This window comes from Martes martes, assembly GCF_963455335.1.
Source record: "Martes martes genome assembly, chromosome: 7".
In the NCBI taxonomy this organism is placed as follows: domain Eukaryota; kingdom Metazoa; phylum Chordata; class Mammalia; order Carnivora; family Mustelidae; genus Martes; species Martes martes.
In genome coordinates, this window is record NC_137894.1 from 113719359 (window position 1) to 113744967 (window position 25609).

General features: G+C 46.8%; 1 protein-coding gene across 1 annotated transcript in view; it reads left to right on the forward strand.

Annotated features, from left to right (window-relative positions):
• Nucleotides 1-20512: 20512 nt before the first annotated feature.
• The window catches only part of SUSD6 (sushi domain containing 6), a 97521-nt gene continuing 92424 nt past the window's right edge, over nucleotides 20513-25609 (forward strand). The window contains exon 1 of the mRNA XM_080808583.1: nucleotides 20513-20621. The gene's annotated coding sequence lies outside the window, so the exon portion shown is untranslated. The remainder of the gene's footprint in view (nucleotides 20622-25609) is intronic.

The following is a 25609-nucleotide window of genomic DNA, read 5'->3' on the forward strand; positions in this document are numbered from 1 at the left end:
TGGGAATAAAAAAGTAAACAAATTAAAGAGATGATTTCAGGGACACCTAAGTTAAAAACTTTTAATCTCAGGGTCGTGAGTTCAAGCCCCCCATGAGGCTCCACACTGGACATGGAGCCTACTTCAAAAAAATAAAAGTAAAAAGAGAATTTCTCAGAACTTCTATCCAAAATGAAGTGGGCTAACAGAACCATTTGGATGGAATGGTCAGGGAAGGTGTCCTTGAAAAAGGGACATCTGTGTCAGAAGGAGCTGCCGTAGGGAGGATCTGAGGGAAGGTCCTTAGGCAGGAGAGGAAACAGAGTACTGGACATTAATGGGTTCTAAGGGAGCTGTCATTCTAGACTGATTTTCAGGAACTTGACTGGGATACAGTAAGATCCAGTACTTGGGCTCAGAACAACTACCTAAACAGACATGGTAGACCTGTGTACACTGGCTGGGTGGACAGGAGCTGGAGGGTCAGTGATCCGGGAGGGTTAATGTAATCTAGAATCACTCTCATCAAAGTAGGGTCTAGGGTGGGGTAGGGGATGGATCCTCTCCTCCGAGCAGGTTACAGCCCACCTGGAGATCTGAGCATACTCTGGGCACTGACTGCAGCGTAAGACACCGACAGACAATAGTTAGATGGTCTCTGCGGAGGGCGGCCACACCAGGGTGGTGAGCAGGGCCAGAAGACCATTTATTCCAGGTAGAGAGCTGCCTCCAGAAAAATCTAGGATCGGCTGGAAGGAGTTACAAGGAATCAGATTTCTTTTTCTTTTTCTTTTTTTTCTTCCTGCTGATAAAATGAATATATGCAGACAATTCCCAAAGCAGAGAAAAAGTATAAAGGAAAAGGAAAAGAAATCACTTTATTCCCACTATCCAGAGACAATCACAGGTCATATCTGATGTAATTCCTTCTAATATTTTTCTAGGCTTTAAAAAATGTAGTTGAATCAAAGTGCGCCTATCCACGGTTTTGTCGGTGCATATGTGTGTGCATAAACGTTGGGAGAGGGCGCCTGGGTGGCTCAGTGGGTTAAAGCCTCTGCCTTCGGCTCAGGTCATGATCCCAGGGTCCTGGGATGGAGTCCCGCATGGGGCTCTCTGCTCGGCAGGGAGCCTGCTTCCTCCTCTCTCTCTGCCTGCCTCTCTGCCTAATTGTGATCTCTGTCTGTCAAATAAATAAATAAAATCTTAAAAACAAAACAAAACAAAACAAAAAAACGTTGGGAGAAGCGACGGAACAAGCAGACTGGTCCGAGGCTGGGCTCTGGAGTTCTTAGCCCGGGCTTCAATCCTGACAATGTCCCATATCAGCTGTCTGACCCATCCCACCCCCTATGCTATCCCTGTCGCCTCATCTGTTAAACAAGGATTATATTACCCTGCCACATAAGGTTGTCCGAGGTGTAAATGAGCTAGTATTTGTAAACCCTAAAAATTGTGCCTGTAGACACCTGCTGCACAACGCTTGCTAAGGGAATACTACCCTTCTTTTGTCAAATGTTACATCATAACCATTACAGTGACACGAGATGTTTTATGGAAACATCTATTGCCTGAATCAAAGTCCATCCTATATGTTCACTATAGCAAATAGTCCCCTTGTGTTGGATATGGTTTATTTCTGACGTTTCAGATGGTGACCACCTGGAACTAGTCACTGGGTCTACACTTCCAGTTGGTTTATGTAGATGGAGTCACAGAAGGGGATTAGTGGGTTAAAGGACATGGACTTTGTTTTTTGCTTTTTTTTTTTTTTTAAAGATTTTATTTATTTATTTGACAGACAGAGATCACAAGTAGGCAGAGAGGAAGGCAGAGAGAGAGGAGGAAGCAGGCTCCCTGTGGAGCAGAGAGCCGGATGTGGGGCTCGATCCCAGGACCCTGGGATCATGACCTGAGCCGAAGGCAGAGGCTTTAACCCACTGAGCCACTCAGGCACCCCTGTTTTTTGCTTTTTAAGAAAGATTTATTTTTAGGTAGGAAAACATCCAACTGCTAAAAAATTCAAATAGTACAAAAGAGATTACAGTGAGAAGGACTGCTGTGACTCCTGTCATCCACTTTCCTGCTCAGGGGCACCAAAATTGGTTTCTTGTTAATGCTTCTGGAGCTGATCAGTAGAAATAGCAGCTATATCTCTATCTCTATCTCTATCATCTCTAGCTCTATCTCTATCTGATGTGCATTTTTAAAAAATTGTTATACTACTACCAGTGCATCTTGCCCTTTTACCTAGTATGTCTTAGAGACATTTTCTATTGTTACCTAAAGAGTTGCTTCATTTGTTTGCATGCCTGTGAAGTGTTTCGTATTAAGGTTAGGCAATAATTTAACTAGGAATAGATGCAGGGACTTAAAAGTTATTTGATGCATATCAATGTATCTTTTAAAAGTGTGCTCTGGTTAGCACCAGATAAACCCTATAGCCCTGTCTCATTAGTGGAACCAGGATTAAAATCCAGATCAGCTCAGGGGTGCCTGGCTGGCTCAGTCAGTAGAGCCTGCAACTCTTGATGCTGGGGTCCTGGGTTCAAGCCCTATGTTGGGCGTAGAGCATACTTAAAAAAAAAAAAAAAAATCCAGATCAGCTCAAACCATGTTATCTCTGCAAGGGTCTTCAAAGACTAATTAATAGTGGTTGTCTCTAGGGAGGAGAACCAGTCACTGAATACCCTCCCTATGACCCCCCAGAGGAAATCTGACTAAAAATGAGCTGGGCTGACTTGTGAGGTATAGGGCTCTCCATTTTTATTTCTTTTTATTTTACTTTTGAGAGAGAGAGAGAGAACATGAGTGGGGTGGGGTGGGGGGTGGGGCATGGTGAGGGGCAGAATGAGAGAAAAATTCCCAAGCAGGCTCTATGCCCAGAGTGGAGTCTGACATGGGACTAGATCTCACAACTCTGAAATCATGACCTGAGGCTCTCAGTTGTTTTTTTGATTGTTTGTTTATTTTTTAAGATTTATTTACTTGGGGTGGGGAGGGGGCAGAGGGAGAGGGAGAGAATCTCAAGCAGACTCCCAGCTGAGTGGGTAGTCAGTGGTTAACCAACTGTGACACTCTATGAGTCTCTCAGTTTTTAAAATGTTCAGACATCAGCCAGGTGATTTTATCTTCTAGCATGTTCTGGCATTTCAGAGTTGGGGAACTATGGCTGCATGAGAACCGGCAGGCACGTTCTACCTAAAGACACTCCGTTCAAACACCTTCGTACTGAGGTGCTGAGCACACCTCAGTTTTAGACCTCCAACACAGCCCAGAGATGACTAGAAGGGCTGACTCTGTGCATGCATGTGCCTGGCGGGCTGGCGGGCTGGCTAGGGGGGACACAGACTCCGTCTGAGCCCCGAGTCAATTCCAAGGCCTGATTCTTCTTACAAATGCCCTCAGGTGTGGAATGGAGAGGAGGCAACACTCTGAAAGCCTCATGGAAGAGATAGGGAGACAGGTGGCCCACAGAGGGCCTTCCTGTGGGGACAGAGCGTATCTCGGCCTTTTCCAGGGCCAGCTGCATGGGATGAGACCTGTGCAGCTTCACGGGACCCCACATTCAGTACAACCCTGCCCTTAGTTTAATGTTCTTCTGCTTTCATCTTGGAATTCTATTTTTTAAAGACTTTATTTTTAAGTAATCTCTACGCCCAATGTGGGGCTCGAACTCACAGCCTGATCAAGAATCACATGCTCCACGAACTCAGCCAGCCAGGTGCCCCTCAACTGAGAATTCTTAATAGTTTGTAAGCAAGGGGCACCCTATTTTCATTCTACACTGGGCCCGGCAAATTACGGAGCCAGTCCTGTCCCTTTTGATTACAGGAGAATGGTGACATGATTTTTTGCTGCCTTAATGCTACAAAGGCAAGAACTGGGTCTCCCTGGAAACCTCCTGGCTTCTAGACCCAAAGCGGAGATGTGGACGCCAGACGGCTTTGCCTGGAGAAGAAGGGGGAAGAGGACAGTGTGGGGGGTACTAGAACTCTGGAAAGGTTTTGAGGCCTGCCTGTCCTGACATGTCACCTAGTTACTTCCTCATTACACAAGAGTGGATCTCCAGGGGAGAATATCCATCAGTGGCCAGCACGTGCCCGACGTTTAGAGCCTGGGCCCCGCTGTGTTTCAGCCTGACCTATGACCAGGAGGGGAGGGGATTAGTTGCCTGCTTGGGCTGGACTCTGGGGTGAGCATGTTATCCATACGAGCTACACAGATATTGTATCTCCATAGATAGATAGATAGATAGATTGATAGATCTATATATCTTGACAATGTATACCTATAAAAAATATTGTATGTTTTACCAAAGACAAAACAGAGGGTTAAATAATCGGCATAAAACCACAAGAATATATAAATAGGACACAGAAGGAAAAATAATCACTTTTTTTTTTTAAAGAAACCACTTTTAATCCCATTTTCCACTGGAAACACTTGGTAATTTCTAAATGAGGAGCTATCTCTGGAAAGACACGTGAAAAAGTCACTGCCATTGTCTCTGGGAAGAACTGGCGAGAGACTAGTTTTACTTCCCACTTTGGTATGTTTTGAATTTTGTACATTGTGCATGTAATGCAAAGATGTGTTATTTTATATAAATAATGGTGAAGAGTAGGCGCTTGGGACTGTATAAGAAAGAAATTAGTACTCTAGTCATTTGGAGTGTTTGTAGTATGTGACTTAACATGACCAATTTTTATGCCAAATTTAGGGGGAAAACGCAGTTTTTAGAATTCTGGGATTTTAAAATTTTCTTTCTTTATTTATTTAGAAAGATTCTATTTATTTATTTGACACACACTCACACACAGATCACAAGTAGGTAGAGAGGCAGGCAGAGAGGGCGGGGGAAGCAGGCTCCCCGCTGAGCAGAGAGCCCAACGAGGGACTCAATCCCAGGACCCTGAGATCATGACCTGAGCCAAAGGTAGAGGCTTAACCCATTGAGCCCCCCAGGCGCCCAGAACTTCTGGGATTTTAGTTCTGAATAAGAAACTGGTAACCCTGTATCTGCATTTTATTTAGGAAGAAACCATGGCTCTTCTTCTTTGGAGAAGTTAAGTAACTCACTCAAGGTCATACAGCTTTAAATGGTGAAGCCAAAACTAGAATATAGGTCTAATTCCAAAGCTAGTGCATGGTGGGGGAGAGAGGCCTGTAGGAATTCAGCTTCCTATGATGATGCCCAGAGCCATGTTGAAAGAACACAAGAGTGCCTGCTTGGGGGTCTGTCCAGGGAAGTTCTATTTAAAGCAATGTTGTATAAATACATTGTAAATTCACTATGGATAAGTTTCATTGTAAAGAAGCCATAAGTTATATACTCCTGACCTGGACTAAGATGAAGTCATAGATAGTTTTAAACATTTCGCCACAGAAAGGTGAATGTGGGCTGCCTAGTGCTGTAACCAAACACCAGTAGGGATGTTACAGAATTTGCACTAAAGGCCCCATATCACCTTTATAAAATCCAAGCAATTCAGACTTCCAAAACACATCCAGCCCAAGAGTGACAAGAAAGATAAGGTATTAAAAAAGCAGTAGGCAGAGATTGCTAATTGCTTATCCAATATCCATTCTTACCATCTTATTTAATATAGAACTCTAACTTTCCTGGGACTAGAAGTGTGCCCAGCTAAAATATTCCACTTCCCAGCCTTCCTTGCAAATAGGAGTGGCCAATAAGATGTAAGTAGTTGAGTGGGGCTTCTAAGATAACACCCCCTTTTCTCCTGGCTCTTCTTCTTACTACTGGAATGTGGATGTGATGACTGGAGCTATGGCAGCTATAGTGAGTATGTTACGGTAGTTAGATCTAAGATCTAAGATCTAAGCCACGGTAGTTAGATCTCTGTTAAAGGTAATACTAACTGAAACAATGGCCCAGTAAAATGCCTGAGGACCTATAAATGTCATAAGAGTCCATAAGTGCCCCTCAAAATTGATGTGGTGCTCATGAAGATAATCTGATGATGTTAAGGACACCCACAACAGGAAGGAGTGAGTTGGCAATCCCTCAGCTCCCTTTAGAGCCTGCGTCCCTGTCATCAGAAAGAAGCACTCAGGAGTCTCATTGGTGCTCACTTCTTCAACCAATGATGTCAGTTTCAGGGAGAAAGGAATAAGGCTTCTCGGGTGTGGGTATAAGAGACTAGGAGGGGCTTTGACACCCCCAGAGGGTGTGTGGAAAATGATCAGTCAGTGGTGATGGGCTTTCACCAAATCCTCTTCCTGAACCCAACATGTCCTGAGAGAGTCTGTCCTATGAGGGTTGGGATAGGATGGGGTGTGGGGTTGCTAAGAACCTTGGCTCTGAGGGGCTCTGGCGTGGAGTGGACATGTGTAGGGGGGTTAGAGTCAGAGGGCGGAGGCTGAGGCAGGCTAGAGGACAGTGTATTTGGGGTGGGCAGGAAGAGAACCCTGAGCGATCCTAGGATGGTTTCACAAAGTAAACACTCAGTGCTGCTAGAAAGACTACAGAAGGCCCCACTGGGAAAGGGCAGGGGGCTGGGACTGGGGACAGAGGGGAAGGAGTGCCTGGAGAACCTGTAACACGTCTCAGGGGTCGAAGAGGCCATGGGGATCTTAGATCCCTGAGTTAAGTTGTTTGTTGGGCCCTGGAATTCACTGGAATTCCTGGAATAATTAATTATGTGGCTTTCTCTGCAAAATTGCTATGACCACCATCAAAACATGAGACATTTTTGAGCTTCTGTGTCATCACTTGTCACAAAAGCCTTGTCCTCTTCCAAGGCATGTTATAGAGCACCACGCTAGAATCATCTGAGGAGCTGGGGAACTCAGAGGGCAGTGCCACAGAGAGAGCGTCTTTGTGAACACGATCACAGAATATTTAAATGCCCTGTAACTAGGTGAAAAGGTACATTCCCAGACACCCCTCTTAACTCCAAACTCTACAGTCCACTGCTAGAACTGACAAGTATTTCTGCCTGAGGATTGGTATCAAAGTTGAATCTGAGGGGCACCTGGGTGGCGCGGTCGGTTAAGCATCTGCCTTCGGCTCAGATCATGATCTCAGGGTCCTGAGATGGAGCCCTGAGTTGGGCTCCCTGTTCGATGGGGAGTCTGCCTCTCCCTCTGCCTCTGCTGCTCCCTCCACCACCTGATCATGCTCTTTCGTTGTCTCTCTCTCTTTCAAATAAATAAATAAAATCTAAAAACAAAAACAAAAACAAAAAAACCAAACCAAACCAAACCAAACAAAAACAAAGTTGAGTTTGAAATGCATAAGTCACATCTGTGGGCTCCTTGAGGCTTTGGGGGCTGGGTGGAAGGTCTGGAGCCGGAGCAAGCCCCTGCAGGCCTTCCTGTCTTCTCAGCGTTGTGTCTCCTCCCTCCGTCCTCAGCCCTTCCCCGCTCCAGGGACATCAAAGCCGCTCCCTAGACCATACAAAGCCCTTGCAGGAACAGCCACATAAGCGCAGCAGCTCTTTGCTGACTGGGGCTGGGAGCAGTGCCAGGCCAGAGATTTGGGAAGGGAACGCTTCCAAATGCTGGATTAAGCCTCTGGAGCAGATGTTGCCCGTGGCTGGCCAGCATTCAGAGAGCTGGGCAGGCAGCAGGCTCGGCCTGGGATTTGGATCGCTCACAGAACTGTCGAACAAAGACCCGTACACATGGCACTGATGGGGAGGCCGAGAGAGGGTCAGCTGTCAGGGGTCCCCGGGGAGCCTGCTCAGTTCTCAGGACACTGAAATCGCAGTGAGTCATTTCAGACGGAAAGAAAGGGCATGGAACAAGTGTTCCTGTGAACATTTCCTTGACACCTCGCCTACGTGATACTCAATGGATAGTCCTCCCTCCCCCAGCTCTACACTCAGCCTCCCCATTTTAAAAATGGGAACAACTTAAGGCCTGAAATTTGCAAAGGAGTCAGGCTTTGAAACACAGTAGGAAAAATGTCGGCACCAAATCCACAAACCCGTTTTTGCACACGAAGCCCAGATGCTGAGACAGAGCTGGTCTTACCCCCCTTTTGGAATAGGTGATGCGAGGGACCAGAGAGGTATGCCAGCTAGAGAACGGGTCTCTCAGCAAGGGCGTATTCCCATGCCTGAAACGCCAGCACTGCCAGCGTGAGGCACTGGGTAGCTGAGTCAGGGCAAAGAAGAGAGCAAAGCCGGGGGTTTGAAAAGACATAGTGAAATCTACCCTTTGCTGATTGTGCAGATTTGTCGAAGGGCAGGGTTGGGGCAGAGACACATTCTCCCACAGTGCTGAGAAAAGAACACTGGATGTGGAGTCATGCGGACTGGGGTTGGAGTCCTGGCTCTGACACTTACCAGCTGGAGGCTCTGAACTACTGGACTCCTGCGTCCCTGTTTCCCATCACTAAGCTGACTACCGAGTCCTGCCTCATAGGGTTGTTGTGAATGGGAATGCGCTCCTTTACCGGGACCTTGGGCACACATGTCATCTATTAGAAGCCGCAGCCCCAGGGACATCCCTGACATTGGGTATCTGGGGCCAGAATGTTCCATCAGCCAAGCAAATTCTCTGTTGTCATTGCTCATCTCAGCCCCAGACCCAGGCTTGTTCTTGGGCGGTGACTTCAGAAGCTGCGGCGACATTCCCTTCGAGCTGCTGGAGGCTTGGATTTCACCAAAACCTTCAAAATGTATCTGCGTTTTGAGGCCAGTTTCCTTTTGTCATATTTTTTCCATTTGTTCTTCGCCTTTGGGAGAAGCTTTCATCCTTCTAGGCTGCTCTGAAATTAATCTTTGTCTGGATGTATTTCTTACCACCGAGGGAGATCTGGGCCTGCCCCCAGACAGATTTGCAAAGGGGGCAGGACAGAGAAGGGAGAGGAGGGAAATGGTTGGAGAGAGAGCAGTGAAGAGAGAATGTGCAGGAAATGCAGTTAGCAGTGATGGGGGGAGGGTGTGCTTGAAGTTAGCGGTAGGCGCTCCCTAACGAACTGTGGGCACCAGCGGTCCCCTGGGACATGCTCTGGAGTACAGAGCTGCCTGCCCCACAGAGCCCGAGTGGAGCCATGCGTGGGAGGCCTATGTTGATTCTAAAATCAGTGCCACACTGCAATTGCCCTCAGAATCTTCAAGCCCAGCTCCCCTTTCCATCCACCCTCCTGCTGCCTCGGAGAGGCCCCTGGTTTCTCCTGGAACTTGCTTTCACTAAGCCCAATCTCTTGCACTGCTACCCGGTGTGGGGCAGGCTTCCTGGGTATGCCGCCTGTGTCACTGAGCGAGGCCCTGTGCTCAGAAGGACCCAGCCTGGGTGTCAATGCTATGCTTCTGTCTCAGTCTTGAAATTCTTAATAATTTTATCTGTGAAATAGGTTACGCGGGTGTTCTGTAAGTGAAATCCAGTGGGTCCATGGAAACTGCACGAATAAGGAACCTGGGCAATGCACACAGCAGGACAGGTAGCAGACATGCAGAGCAACGGGCCTCGTGGCCTGGCACACGCACACAGTCTTGGGACAGTCTACAGCACCACTGGGCCCCGAGGTGGCCAGGCCAGGCCCGGGGTGGACCGGGACAGTGACAGCAACAGCAGCCACTGCAGGAGGGAGGAGGAGCTCTACAAGGGGCAAGGACCCCAGGCGGGTGGCCCATCTGCATTCCTGGAGCCCATCCTTTCAGCGTCTGTACCAATATGAACTCTTGGATCAGAGACCCCGGACAGGTGCTGCTGGCACCCGGGCAGTCAACTTTGTCAGTAGATTATTACCCAATTAAAACATATGCATAGATACTGCAAAGGAACCTGTCAGGGAGTTATTAGAATTCATCAAGGAGTTTAGAATCTACAATTCTGGAAACTGCTACAAAATGGCAGAGCAAATATTCATAGGCCGAGAAAGAGAAATAAGATTTAAAGGTCGTCGCATTCACTGGAAAAGAACACTCTATTCCCAGGAAGCTTCAGCTAAACCAGTTATTAACAAGCAAGACAAGTTCAAAATTAATCTGTTCTTGTAATTGAAGATACAATGAAAGAACGCGTAAGTAGGTGTTTTAAATTATGCACAATAGCTGAAGTCACTTTCGGTTTCTGGTATGACCTCCACAAGTTACAGGAAATGTTAGCAGAAACATTCAAAGGCCATTGTGTAAACTTACATTTAAGATCAAATTCAGACTTGCATGAAACTGATTTGTATGAAGAATTAAATCTGCTTAGAAAAGTTGTTCCACAAGAATTGTCAGCTCTAAGTGCCCTGAACTTTATATATATATATATATTTTTTAAAAGATTTTATTTATTTATTTGACAGAGAGAGAGAGAGAGAGCACAAGTAGGCAGAGAGGCAGGCAGAGAGAGGGGGGAAGCAGGCTCCCTTCGGAGCAGAGAGCCCGAAGCAGGGCTCGATCCCGGGACCCTGAGATCATGACCTGAGCCAAAGGCAGAGGCTTAACCCACTGAGCCATCCAGGCGCACCTGAACTTTATATTTTGAAATAATTTATCAGAAATGCTTTCCAATGTTGTCACAACCCATCAAATATTCTTTACAGCTTCAGGAACAGTTATGTCAGCAGAAGATTCCTTCTCAGGATTAAAAATGATTGAAAATTATTTGCGATCTTGCATTTGCCAGGAGCAACTAACATCACTCTCAATTATGGTGATTGAAAATAAAGTAGCTAAAATTATACATTTGGATGACCTAATCAATGAATTTACAGGAAAACAGGCTGGAACATCCTTAGGATTATTCTAGATCTAACATTAATAAAGTATTATTATTTATGGCAAAATGATACCCCAAATAATTTTTTATGATTTGTGAGTTTATGTTATTCCTAACATATCCCTATCATCCCTATTATGTTTAAAAGTGATGAAGTATTTCTAAAGGTAGAAGCTTTATATTCTAGTGCCTTTGGCAGCACTTTTGTCCTGCTCTTTGCTCAAGAGCACCCATATTTTATTTTGCACCAAGCCCCGCAAATTATGTGATCTGCTCTGCCTCAGTGCCTTGAAGTTTCTCTATATTTCAGTAAAACCCATAAACATATAATCTCTTAGATTTTAAGAATTCACAGACACCCTAGAGCAGTGGATCTGAACAGAGAGCAGTTCTGATCCCCCCTCCTTCCCCCAGGAAACATGTGACAATATCCGGAGGCATTTTTTGTTGTCATGATTGGGGGGTTACTACTGTCCTCTGGTGGGTAGAGATCAGGGATCCTGTTCAATGTCCTGCAATGTACAGGACAGTCCCCCACGACAAGGAATTACCTGGTCCGAAATAGCGATAGTGCCGCAGTGAAAAAAACATAAACTAGAAGCTCCAAGCGTGGTTTCAGACTAGCAGAATAGCATCCCTGGTGGGTTGTTTGAAATGCAGAGCCTCGGGCTCCATCCCAGACCTGCTAAATTGGGATCTGCATTTTAACAAGATCCCCAGGTGATCTGTGGGCACACTACATTCTGAGAAGCACTGAGTTAGGCTGTGAATGGTGTATTTCAGGCCCCCTTCAATCATGTGGTATTAGGCCAGCCCCAGGGACCACCCTGTTCCCACCACTTTCTTCATATTTCTTGCATATCTCCCAAGCTCCTCCAACCTCCAGGCATGTGATAGGCAAGCCCAGGTGCAAAGACACTGCGGGCAGTGTCTGACAGCACCTCACCCTTGGCACTCATTCTTAGATTGAACTTGTACCTCTGTCAAGCAAGTATGCAGAGAAAGCAGTCTGGTCTCAGGCCTGGGAAGTTCAAAGCTCTGGCCTGGCTCCCAGATGCTCCCAGGCCTCCCTCGGCTGCCATGTGTCTCCATGGACCCGAGACTCGAGTTCAGACACGGCACTGTTTTCAGAGCATGGCCTTTGAACATGCTGTGTCCTCCATGTGCCCTGTCCCCGCTTGAGCTGCCTCCCACTGAGCCGTCAAGCCTCACTCCTCTGGCCTTCTTGGAAGCTTTTAGTTTTCCTCAGGGTCCCCATAGCTACCAGCAGATGGATCTGTGACAGTGGCCCCAAGCTCCAGGGTCTTCAAGGGAAGAAAGGAAATGCAGGTCAAGTCAGGGTTGTGGCAAATACAGGGCCCCCGGCCACACACACGAATGCAGGCCCAGTGTTTCTAGAGCTTTGCATTTTTAAAGAGAAGCCGAAAGGCTGGGTATTTTATGTGAAATATTCTGATTTTTCAAATACTGGCAACTAAATAAAAAAATTAAAACAAACAAACCACAAGGCAGATCGAACGCCTTGGCAGCAGGCTAGAGCCAAAGATAGACAATCTGTTGCTGCTGGGCTGTGCAAACATTTGTCACAGTGTGCTGTTGTCTTTTGTGGACATCTTTTTCTCCCCACTCAGCCTGGTGGCAGCTGGAGGTCGAGCCTGGAAGAAAGCCGTCCTCAGCACAGACTCGGTGAAGGAATGAACACATGAATGGGTGAGTGAGTAAGGGAATGGTATTGCATAAGCTTTGGTCCAGCAGGGTCTCAAACCATGGCTCGCAATGGCAGGGTCACCCCCTAGGGGTTGTCTGGACACCTGTAGGAGTATTTTTGGTTGTTACAATGATTGACAGACCCACTGGCATTTAGCAGGTAGGCAGTCAGGGTGATAACAACATCAAGCACTGATTTTGTGCTCACTGTATGCAAGACTCTGTTCTAAGAACTTTATTGAAGTGAACTCCTTTAATTTTCATGACAGTCTTACAAGATGGATATTGCCATCATCCCCATTGCACAGGCAGGGGCAGGGGCCACTGGTCAGTCTGCAATGGACAGGACAGCTCTGCAGGGCAAGGAACCACCCTGTCCTCTGCACACTCTTGTATGCCCTACTGGATGTCTATGCAGGAAAAACAACATGTTCCTAATGATCCAAATTACAAATATCATGCAAATTGCTAAAAGGGTGTGTTTTATTTTTCAGGATTTTACCAAGAGCTCACCATTTCACAAGAGTCATGCACCAGGCAGATATATTACACAAGGCACTTGAGTTTCTAAAACTGCATACCTATATCCATCTGCATTTAGAGTTGCCAAAGCCATGAGGATTCTAGGTGCAAGTGTTAAACTAATTAACCGATTTTGCTGGGTATACTTTTTTAAAAAAGATTTATTTATTTTAGAGAGAGAGAAAGCACGAGCAAAGGGAGGGGCAGAAGGAGAGGGAGAGAGAATCCCAAGCAGACTCTGTTCTGGGCATGGAGCCCAATACAGGGCTCGATCCCAGGATCATGAGATCACGATGTGAGCTGAAACCAAGAGTCAGCCGCTTAACTGACTGAACCACCCAGGTGCTCTGCTCGGTAAACCTTTTATTGAATAACTACATACTGTAAAAAAGTGAGCTAATCATAATTTTGTACTCTCTGAACTTTTGCAAAATGAACACACCTGTGTAACCTGTACTCATATCAAGAACCAGAACATTCTCAGCAACTGGGAGTCTTTTCCTGCTGCCTGCCTGCATGGTTTCCCCTAAAGGTAACAACACTATTCCAACTTCTAACACCCTGTCTTAATTTTGTCTCTCTTGGAACTTTATATAAGTGGAATCATATGGTGTATACTTTTTTTGTGTTTTGCTTCTTTCGATCAAAATCACATTTGTGAGATTCGTCAGTGTCGTGCGTGAATTGGAAGCTTGTTCTTTCTCATGGCTCCCTAGTGGTCTGCTGTACGCCTCTACTACACAATGTATTTATCTGTTCTACGGTAGGTGGACTTTGGGGTTGCTTCCAGCTTTTTGCTATTGTGAATAATGGTGCTGTGAACATTTGTGCTGATGTCTTTTGGTGAACATATGTATGCATTTAGTTTTTACAGTTATATGTGTAAGCAAGTTATGTTATCTGTAACTTTCATTTCAGACAGTAAGGGGTGCTATAAAACATTTGCTATCCAAAGGAGGCATAAGTTCTGAGCGAGTAATTGAAATCCTCTGGTCTGATGCAGGTGCTTCTGTCCATGGTCCATTTGTCTGTTCTACAAGGACTGTCCCAGTGCCTGGTGCTGGGGAGCATCAGGGCTGTGCTTCGTGGGAGGAAGAGAACCTCGTCATAAGGTAACAAAGCAGAAGCCTGCATTCTCACTCCAACCAGTAGAGGTCAGCATTCACAAGGGACTCCGATCTGCCTCTCCTCCTTCCAGGCAGGCTGCTTCTCAGGTTCCTGTCCCTTCTTCTCCCTTGGTAAATGGAGATCCAGCTCTACCTGGGGAAATCTAAAAAAAGAAAAAAGAAATCTTCACAGTGCACCTCAGTGGAGGCAGATGGAACTGACACACTGGGGTCTGGCTGTCTCCTCAAGGTACCCACATGTTCCCTACCCTCACTCACCCTACTGGCTTTGCTGGTATGTCTAGCCCTGGGCCACCTATGCTGCATTCTGCATTCCCACATGGTGGCTTCTGCAGACACAGGGGCTGGTAAGTGTTTAACAACTTGTTCTGGGCGTGGGGTCTGATTGGTAGCTTGGCTAATTTCTGTGATGTAAAAAATTCTACCCTGTGTGATTTCAAGCTGTCAAGGAGGTGTTATCGAACATGGATTTGGGAAGAGATCCTAAGTAACATAGTACATGGCATTCCCACCGTAAGTATATAATTGATGTAAATAAACTCGGGAACATTATTAGATAAGGATACAATGTAGTAAAATAATTGGGAAGTGGTAAGTTTTGAGTATTTATTACTTAAGATACAATTTATTTAATTTTACATACATGATTTCATTTTTAATAAAGTCTGTGTTTAATAGCTGGCTTACAAAAATCTTGGCAAGTTCACAGTTGGTTCTTGAAAGACAGTCCAGGGAGGTTCCAGCACTGCAGGGAACGGGCTGTGGTACCCCTTTAAAAATCATATTTGGCGGCGCCTGGGTGGCTCAGTTGTTAAGCGTCTGCCTTCGGCTGAGAGCATGATCCCAGGGACCTGGAATTGAGCCCCGCATCGGGATCCCTGCTCTGCGGAAAGCCTGCTTCTCCCTCTCTCACTCCTGCTTGTGTTTCCTCTCTTGCTGTGTCTCTGTCCGATAAATAAATAAATAAAATCTTTTAAAAAAATTTTTAAAATAAAAAAAATTTTTTAAAAATAAAAATCACAATCACATTTGTCTTTCCCACTGCAAATCGCAGTTGTATTCCCGAAGAGGTTAGGTAGGCCTTTCCTCCTTAGTAACTATGGTCTCGGCCTTATCTTTCCCTCTCTGTACCTCAGTTTCCTAATCTGTAAAATGGAGATCATAGAATTCACACCTTCTTTAAAGGTTCCTGCAAGGATTGCATGAAATCACGGATGGAAAGCCGTTAACACAGTGCCTGGCAGACAGTGTGATGTAAGCTGGCCAGAACTTCACAGCTCAGCCTCCGTCTCTTCAGACAGTCTGAAGGAGAGGGCCGCTCACAGTCCTGCATCCCCCTGCAGCTCGCTGAGCCAACTCCCCTTGAAGTCACCTGAGAGTGGAATGCCTGGGCAGTCTGGAGGAAGAAAGTCATCAAGGGAAGGCAGTGTCAAATGACCAGGAGCCATGTGGGTGTGGTTTGTGTCTGCTAGAGCCTCAGGCCCTGGGGCTGCCCCCAGCGCCTCCTTTCTTCCCAGCTGGTTGACTCCCAGAGTCGCTGCCCAGCCCTGGGGCAAAGGGCAGAAAATAGAAACAGGGAAACAGGGTGACTGGAACCTGTTGAGGGGGGAGCTGGACAGTTATCATCTGAAGACAGAGCAGGTAGACACTCTCTTTGCTATCTTGGCTTTTGCTTGAGTGTATAACCCAGCCAACGCTTTCATCCAGTTCACCTGATTTTTACCAGATAAAAATGTCAAAGACTTGTCAGTGTTTCAGAAGACAGGAGGGGTTTTGGTCACTCTCTTAGACTTACTGACTGGGCAGTATTAGATGCACACCGCCTCAGGTGTCCTTTTTCCCAGGACAGGGACTCCTTGTCTGAGCAGCCCTGCTCTGACCTCTGACCTCTGCAAAGCTCCCTGACTAATGGCCACCAGGGCCAGGGTCACCAAGCCTGGTCACTGAGAATGACATGTCTGGGTCATAGGCTCCTGAATATCTGAGGAAGGATGATGGCACAGGCCTATGTATTCAGACAACCAACCACCTGACCTCAGAATCTTCCTCCCCAGGGTGGGAACTGCCCCTCAGATCTGCTGGTTCAGCCCTGCCTGGCCCACCCATCGTGGACTCTGACTCCCTGGGTGAAGATAGCTGGAAGAGTCCAAATCCTCTGGGGGCACTGTCATGGGGCTTTGGAGACTACCCAAAGAGTCTTGAATCAAAACAAGAAACTCCACGCTAACTCCTGTGTGAGGTCAGACAAGCTGGTAACCTGCTCGGTGTCTCAACTTCCTTGTTGGTCAAAATAGGGGGTTAATTAATGTCTCGTTTTATGGGGATGTTGTGCAGATAACATAAGCTGGTATGCAAGAAAGCACTTTCAAAAAGATCGAGAAATATGTGAGAACAATTTCTGGCATTATTTGTTATTTTTATTGGGGGTAGGAAGGGCCATATATACATATGACGTATTTGGATAAGTACAACTTTTGGAAAACAAGAATGAATTCTTGTTTTGCAACATATATGCTTTGGAGGTTTTTTTTGTTTTTTTTTTTGTTTTAAGATTTATTTATTTATTTCAGAGAAGCAGGGGGAAGGGCGTGGGGCAGAGGGAGAGAGAATCTCAAACAGACTCCACACTGAGTGCAGAGCCCGACACAGGGCTTGATCTCACAACCCTGAGATCACAACCTGAGCAGAAACCAAAAGGGTGCTCAACCGACTATGCCACCCAGGTGCCCCATGTAGTTTTTAATGTTACAAAAATCTCCATGAGACTGTTTCCTCATGTGTAAAATGGTGATGATGATACTTAATTTGAAGGATTGTTGTCAAAATTAGTGGCTACATGTATAAAGTTGTGCTTACCAAGTACCTAGCACACAGTAGGCTCTCAATAAATGGTAGCTGTCATTCCTGCTGTTAAACATAACAACGACAGCAACACAGATACCAAGTATTAATTCCCAACCTTTTATCTCCTTTACTTCTTGCCCTTTTAGTGATGAAGGGGAAGCTCCTCGTTGGATTCCTGAAATAGGGAGAAAGAAAACCATGCCCTGTGACTCATACGAGTGACCAACTCATTTCAGTTTGCTAGGACTCTCCAAGTTTTAGCACCAGAAGTCCCAAGTCCCAGGGACCCCACAGCCCCATATAAACTGGCATGATTGACTATTCACCACCAACCTGAGCTCAACTCTAAGCCATCTTCCAATACCCAGGCTTAGAGTATTAAGATTTATACTGGAAATCTGGGAGGCCCCAGGAATACTACCAACTCCAAGAGCCAGTTTAAGTCCTTTTAGAACAGGTAGGGTCTCGATAAATAAATGAAAATAAAAAATTAACTCTGGCCTTTAAAAGTCATTATGGTAGCCATAAGATACAAAAAAATTAATTCTGAAGACCACATACTATATGAGACATTTATATGAAATGTCTGGAATGGGCAAATCTATAGAGGAAGATAGTAGCTTATTGGTTCTGGTTGGGAGGAGCGGAGGGGGGTAGGGTGTGCCTGCTGATGGGTTTAGAGTTTCTTTTTGGGATCATGAAAATGTTGATTGTGGTAATGGTTGCACAACTCTGTAAATATACTAAAACCCATTGAACTATACACTTTAAATATATAATTAAACATTTAAATTGTGATTATATGGTATGTGAACTGGACCGCAATAAAGCTGTCAAATTAAAAAAAATTGAAAACAGTTTTTAATTAAAAAAATGGTTCTTCCCAAATTAGAATTTCTACATCTAAATTATTATTATTTTTTTAAAGATTTCATTTGTTTATTTATTTATTTGACAGACAGAGATCACAAGCAGGCAGAGAGGCAGGCAGAGAGAGGAGGAAGCAGGCTCCCTGGTAAGCGGAGAGCCCAACGCGGGGCTCGATCCCAGGACCCTGGGATCATGACCTGAGCCGAAAGCAGAGGTTTTAACCCACTGAGCCACCCAGGCGCCCCAGCATCTAAATTATTCTTAACCCTCATTTTAAGAATTATCTTTTCAATGGCATAAAAATATTTAACCTCAGCCAGGAAATATCACCCCAATGATTTGTTGCAGAAAAAATGAGCAAGACCCATAGCAGAATGTAAAGAGCCTTTTGCTCAGTTCTATAGGAGGCCAGTGGAATTCAGGCAGGCAGGGAAATGGGAGGAGAGGAGAGGCTGGGGAGCCAGTATTTACAAAAGGAGAAAAGAGACTCACCCCTGACCCTGCAATATAACACAGAAGGAAATAGAAGCTAAACTGAGGCTTGTCCAAAATGCCACAGAAAGGAAGGAGAGCTCTGGAGAGGTTGCAAAGTGTTGTTGTTGGAGATGACATTCCAGGCATAGGGAACAGTGTGGGCACAAGCTCTGAGATGTGAAAGTAGGTGGCATGCGAGAGGTTAGGACACAGGTGGTATGTGGGGTGTGTGGAAGGATGGAGGGGACTTGGGATGGATTTTGGAGAGCATTGGACATAGCCTTTGCTTGGGAGTTGGGGTTCATTCGGTAGACACTGGGAGATCCCAGGCGAGGATTTTCAGGAAGTGAGTTGCAGACCTGCGATGAGAGATGATGGGTCTTGCATGAGGTCACTAAGTTGCTTAGTGGCCAAACTGACTGTAGTACAAAGCCAGGGGCTCAGATGCCCAGCCTAACCCCTATTCCACTACACCAAGCTGCCTTTGTGGGTAATCTGCCCACCTTTTCTTCTCTCTATTTGTTTTCTCTACCCTTTCCCTTGTCCCCTTCCTGGCATTGGGTGTGCCTGGGGTGTTCCTGCAGCCCACATAGGGTTGCAGACCCAGGCCAATCTAATACTTGCTTTCCAGCCCCCTGGTGATCTGGGCCCTGCAGCCCCAACAGAGAGGGAAATGAGCAGGATGGGAGGGATGCCCAACAGGAAGCCAAGGAAGAAAGAAGGCAGAGCAAGGACAGACATATGGAAAAGGTAGCTAAAGCCACAGGTTCTGTAGGGTCCATGAGGGTTAGGTTCTCTTGGGGATGGGTGCCTGAGCATGGGCTCTGGTTTTAGCTACCTTAAGGACATGCCCTGTTAATTCACAGCGCTTTTCCAAGGAATCTACTAGAACTAGGTTAGGCAAGAGGCCCTGAGAAGGGAGTATCCTGTCCAAAGGGCATCTGGGAGGAGGGGCCTGCCTGGCCCAAGCTGCAGGAAGACGAAGTCTGTGGGTCCAAGGGCAAACTCGGCACTGATTCTCAAATAGGAGCACTTCTGAATAGGCACTGTGCAAGGTCCTGGGGCACAAAGATAAAGTCACCATCATCGCCATCAATGGGCCACAAGCCCTGTAAACACACAAATGGAGGACTACCTCCGAGGACTGCAGTGAGATCACCAACAAACGGTGTAGCGATATGGTGCACAAACCGTTCGCATAGTATATCCTGGAAAACAGCCCGAAGAGGCAAGGCTCAGGATGGGAGATAAAGTTAGGGGTATGGTGTGGTCCTAGCCCCCACTCTGCCGATCCTTGCTCTTTGCTCTTAACTACAGTTTTCTCAACCTTGAGATCGGTCCAGTGCTTTCGGTGTGCTGAAAAATCACTTCGGAATGCCTCTTCTTTTCTTTTTCCTTTCTTTCTATCTTTTTTTTTTTTTTTTTTAAGATTTTATTTATTTGACAGAGAGGGAGACAGCGAGAAATGCTTCTTAAAATAGATCCCTGAGTCCAATCCTAGTTTTCCTGAATCAGAATGGCTGGAGGCGGGATCCCGAATGTGCTTTTTTACACGCACCCACCCCCGTGGGGCAATTTCAAGCTCGGTAAACTACACTACACAGTTTGAGTACTCCTTAAAAGGGAGATAACGACCTGCATCAGTCCTAGGTCTGGCAAGCGATTCAAGAACTAATAAGGCAACATGCGTGAAAGCGCCCTGTGAACCTGAGAACAAACTAATTATTTGCAAATAATAGTAATCCCATAATCCAAAAAACATCCAAAAAATCCACAAAATAATAATAGTAAAAGAAATAGCGCACGGCAAACGCGGCGCGGGCCGAGCCCGTACCACAGCCCGGGCCACTCAAGCGCAGTAGGCGTGACTGTCCCTTTAAACAGTCCCCCACACCCCGCCCCCCAACGTCCGCCCTGCCCCGCCCTGTCCGGGCTCCGGGCTCGCCTCCCGCGGGGCGTGCGGCTCCTCCGGCGGCGCGTGCGTGCTGGCAGTCGTCGACCGGCAGGGCCTCCCAGAGGGGCGGTCCCGGCGGCGCGACGCCGGCGCTTGTTGCGTGCGCGCCTGACCCCGCCCCTTGCCCGCCCCTTCCCCTCCCCACTCCGCGGTTCTCCCCCGCCCGCGCCGTACAGCTGGGCCAGTGACGCGGGAGCCGCTGCTGCCGCCGCCGCCGCCGTCGTCGCTGCCGCCGCCGCAGCCGCCGCCGTGTTCCATTCTCTAAGCCGGCGACAGCCTCGCCCCCCGCCTCCCGCCGCCTCCTTCCGTAGCACTGGCCAGCGCCAGCCAGACAAGGGCACTCAGGGCCTCGCCTAGACCCGAGAGGGTTGCGGGCGCGCGCAGGCGGCAGAGCGGATCCCAGCGCCGCGGAAGCTTCGAGCGCCCCCCCTCGCGGAGGTCGCCGCGCGGTTCCCCGGGTGAGTTGTCACCGCGGCTGGGGGGCGGCGAGGCCGGGCATTGTGTCACTGGCGCGGCCGACAGGCTGTCAGGGGCGCGGGGTCGGCGCGCACCTCCAGGGACGGACGCCGGGGAGCGCCGGCCGGCCGCCCAGCGTCGGCTGCTGTGTGCGCCGGCCCCGCTGTCACCCGGCCGGTAGCGCGCGGGGCCGGGAGGGCGGCCGGGGAGGCTGAGCGGGCAGCGGCGTGGGCTGTGCGCAGGCCGGGAAGAGGACCGGACGGCCGGTCTGCAGCCGGGAGCTGGTGGCCGAGACCGAGGCGCGCCGCCTGGCCTCGCCCGGCGTAGGGGGTCGCGCTCCCTGGCCGGGAGTCAGAGCGGAAACCAGACTGTGCGGGTCGCGGGGGAACATAAAGGCGGAGGCCCCTTTCTTATTACTGTTATTTTTCCCCTCCGGCCGACCAAAGCTGCGGATGCTACGCGGGGCAGGGTGGCTTGGCGACGGTGGGTTTCCTGAGGAGATCTTGGAGTCCGTGTGTGGGAGCAGTCGGAGCTTTCTGGAGCCCCTGCGCCTGATCTGCTCTTAAATCTCAAAAACTTTACTTATTATCCGGGATGAGGCTCACCGAAATCACTTCCTGTTTATATATGTAGACTTTCTTTTTTGCTTCTGGTTTTTAGGGACTCCAAATAATAGTGTAGGTGTGACCCTCTCTCCTGGTTTGGCTGTGGGGCTGCTGAAGTGGAAAGTTACCTGTAACGAGATTAGCCATCAGTGGGGGTGGGACTGTTAAGACCCAAGAGAAAAAGGCGTCAAAATCAAGTCTTTGACTCATTAGGGGGAAGTTCATGTCCTGGCCCGGAGGCCTAGTACTTGCTGTTCCCACAGAATGTACTCTTGGTAGTGGGGAGCTCGCTGCTTTGTTGCTCTTGCTTACTGGGCTTGTGTGTGCTTTGTACAGAGGTGCTGTAGAACTACCCAGTTCAATTAACTGTGGGCCTTTCCTCCCCGTTTCTAGATCTGCAGAGGTAGAAGTGTGTGTTTCCGTCCTTTGCAGTGGTTAATTCATTTTTGCTCTTTTCATTCCTCTGGTTTAAAATGTGTGTATGGGGGCGCCTGGGTGGCTCAGTGGGTTAAAGCCTCTGCCTTCGGCTGGGGTCATGATCCCAGAGTCCTGGAATCGAGCCCCGCATCGGGCTCTCTGCTTGGCGGGGAGCCTGCTTCCCTTCCTCTCTCTCTGCCTGCCTCTCTGCCTACTTGTGATCTCTGTCTGTCAAATAAATAAATAAATAATCTTAAAAAAAATAAAAATAAAAATAAAAATAAAATGTGTGTATGTATGAATGATGCGCGCACACACACACACACACACCTTTTCTGTTTTGGGAATTCCACACCCAAATTGTCACCATCTAGTGGAGGCTAGTACAGACATGTTCTTGGCGTTGAGTTCTGAATTTTCTGGGCTTTGCATTTTTAGCTAGATGCATATTTAAACAGAAATGAAAATTTTCACAGTTGGTTGGGTGGAGGGGCAGGAGTAGGTCTACCTCCCCCTTAGTAAAGAAGGTATTTAATAAAGCAACAATAATAGGAACAGTTCTTGGGAAACGTGTACCAAGCTTTATGCCAAGAAGTTTACTTTCTTGATTTCATTTAATAACAGACTTTTGTGGTGGATATTGTTATGATTTCCTTTTTTTTTTTTTTTTCCAGTTGAAACTGAAACCAAATAACTTGCCTAGGGTCACAAAAATAGCTCATGGTGGAGACCACACTTCAGCTGCTAGATTATACTATTAGCTTCTAATCTGCTTACCATTTAATAAATTTGAAGCTGGAGTCTTTCTAGGAGTTTTTCAAAGCACTACTTCTTCAAGCCCTTTTTCAGATCTTAAGCATCCCTAATTCTCCAAGGTACACACTTTGGGCATGTGCACAATATTGAATTGTTTATTCATTCTTTCATTCAGTATTCCCAAGTATTTAAGTAATGTGGAATGTATGTCAGGCACTGTGCTAGGTATTGGGGATACTGCAATGAATAAGACAGAACACAGCCATGCAGTCATGGAGTTCAGTCTTCTAAGTCAGTGTATTTTGGTTTATGTTGTTAGTTTTAAGTGGTGACCATTTGCTGCTTAAGGACCTGCTGTCAAGTTAATTAAATTAGAGGACACTACTGGTATGAGGACTGATACTTAGGACTTCCTGTCTGCAGAGTGACTTGGATACTGTCATACTGTGTGCTCAGAGTAGGGCTGTCTCCCACCCCACCCCGCAAACGTTTAAACCCTGATATCAAACCCAGTGTCAGTTGGCACAGTTCAACTTATTTTTCGAGGACTGGACTGCCTTCTCAAAGCCCAGAATTTAGGCAACAGAAAGGAGAAGAAATGTAGAGTGAGGTGTTGCAGATGCGGGCTGGTAGAGAAGAGACCTCAGCATTGTTTGGTTTCCTGGCAGGTCTCCATCCTGTGGTGACTGAACTTGTGCTCTTATGTAATGGTGCGTTTCCTGGCAGGGGATTTCCTCCTTTGCTGTTGCTGGGGCCGCAATTTCTTCAGCTACCCTCCCACTCCATATACATATATGCATCCTCCAAAGGTAATCATTCACCTGGCTTTTTAAAAGTAAGAACTTATTTCAGATTTATTGCTGCTAAGCATTATTTCATTCCCTCCATGCTTCCATGCTTTTCTGTAGCCCAGAGAAAGACTTGCTTTATATTTTACATCATTCCTTATGCACTCTTCCCATATTCTCAGCTGTTTTGACAACCAGGTAACTCCAGTTGACTCTTAAAGAACACAGGGTTAGGGGCACTGACCCCTATGCAGTAAAAAATCCACATATAACTTTTGACTTCCCCAAAACTTTGCTAGTAGCCTACTGTTGACAGGAATCCTTAGTGATAACATAAACTGCTGATTAACACTTATTTTGTATGTTACATGTATTATATACTATATTTTTACAATAAAGTAAGCCAGAGGTAAGAAAATGTTCTTAAGAAAATCACAAGAGGGGCACCTGGGTGGCTCAGTTGTTAAGCATCTGACTTTGGCTCAGGTCATGATTCCAGGGTCCTAGGATCAAGCCCCACATCGGGCTCCCTGCTCAGCAGGGAGCCTGCTTCTCCCTCTGCTTCTGCCTGTTGCTCTGCCTACTTGTGCTGTCTATCTCTCTAACAGATAAATAAATAAAATCTTTAAAAAAAAGAAAATCACAAGAAAGAGGAAATACATTTATAATACTGTACTGTAAAAAAATCTGTGTGGGAGTGGACCCACGCAGTTCAGACCTGTGTTGTTCAAGGTCAACTCTCCTGGTGTCTGGCTGTGGGCTCAGAGGATTACAGTATCTTTATTTATTTATTTATTTATTTATTAAAATTAAACTTTTTTTTTTAAGATTTTATTTATTTATTTGTCAGAGAGATAGAGAGAGTACAGGCAGGCAGAGTGGCAGGCAGAGACTGAGGGAGAAGCAGGCTCCCCGCAGAGCAAGGGGCCCGATGTGGGCCTTGATCCCAGGACGCTGGGATCATGACCCGAGCCGAAGGCAGCTGCTTAACCTACTGAGCCACCCAGGCATCCCTACAGTATCTTTAAAAAAATTAGTCACACAAGCTTCCTCATTTCTGTACTGAAAGAAGTGAACTGTGGAGAAGTCTTTAGCAGAGCTGCTTGTGGGTAGAGAAGGAAGACCAGAGAGCGTGCTGTTTTTCCCCTCTACTTCCCCGTGTACAAGTGACAGTTCAGTGAGAGGCGGCAGGACTATAGTGCCCACTTAGAGGCCTGCAGTGCCCACTTGAAGGCCTGAATGTCTGCAGGTCCACTGGTAGTGCTTGTGTAATTGCCATGCATGAAGCATTTTACTGAGCTCCTGAACTGACATGTGATCTCCTAGCTGAAGCTGACAGGCAGGATTCATTTTCCCTCTTCTATCTTCCTGGACAGTAAGGAAGTCTTGTTAGGGATCTTCCCTTAAGCAGTAGGGGAAAGAATAAATAGAGGAAGAAGCCCAGTGCCTTATTTTTTTTTAATATTTGAAAGCAGATATTGCTCAGGTGCAGACCTGAGTGTGGAGTATTAGGACAGTTGGGTTAAGGGTAAACACTGGGACAGATGCATATATGATAGTAGAGACTCTTTATCCAGATTTCTCCTCAAGATGGCTTCAATCTAGGGGCCACCCACATATCCCACCTTAGTGAGATTTCGTTTAGTGGAATGATTTCTAAAAAATTAATATTCTTAAGTTATGTTGCCACATTGCAGAAGTCTTGGAAACTAGAGCAGTGAGAAATGATGCCTGTAATGTGGGAGAGCTATTTTCATACCGGTGGGAATGAAGGATGCAGCTTGAAGTTTGGGGCGGGGGGTTTTGTGATGAGTATTTGAAGCTGCAACAGCTGTGAATCTGAGACCAATGAAGCAATTCCAGGACAGCATTGGGGTGACTGTCCTTGAGCATCAATATCTGTTCACTCCCACTCTCGCTGGAATTCAAGGCCACAGCCATTGTTCCCTTGGATGCTTGTAAGTTCTTTAGTGTCTGTGTAAAACCTTTATTTGAAAAAGTAGAGGCACTGGGGAAAGAGGTACCTCTTACAGGGCTTAGGTTTTAGCAGTAAAACCTGTCAGGCATCTGTGGGTGTTTCCTTTTTTTGTGCTCATGTGTGTCTGTGATGGTGTCCTTTTTCTTTCTCTTTTAGTCCTTTGGCCTAGAAACCAGCAGGGTTCCTCTGTTTGCTCTCTCATCCTCTGATTCTTCTAAGGGTGGAAGCCTCCACTCTGCTGGTAGACCTTCAGTGGTGCTGAGCTGGGTCACTTCGGCTGTGAAAGGCCACCTGTGCTTCTGTCAGGGCTTGGGGACACTTGAATCTCTGTGAAGGTATTGGTATAGCAACAGCAGAAAATGCCCCAACTGTAGTGAGACTTGGACAGATTTCACGGGCTCCTGTGTGGCCTGTATTCTCCTTCCTGGGCCCTTATATCTCAGAAA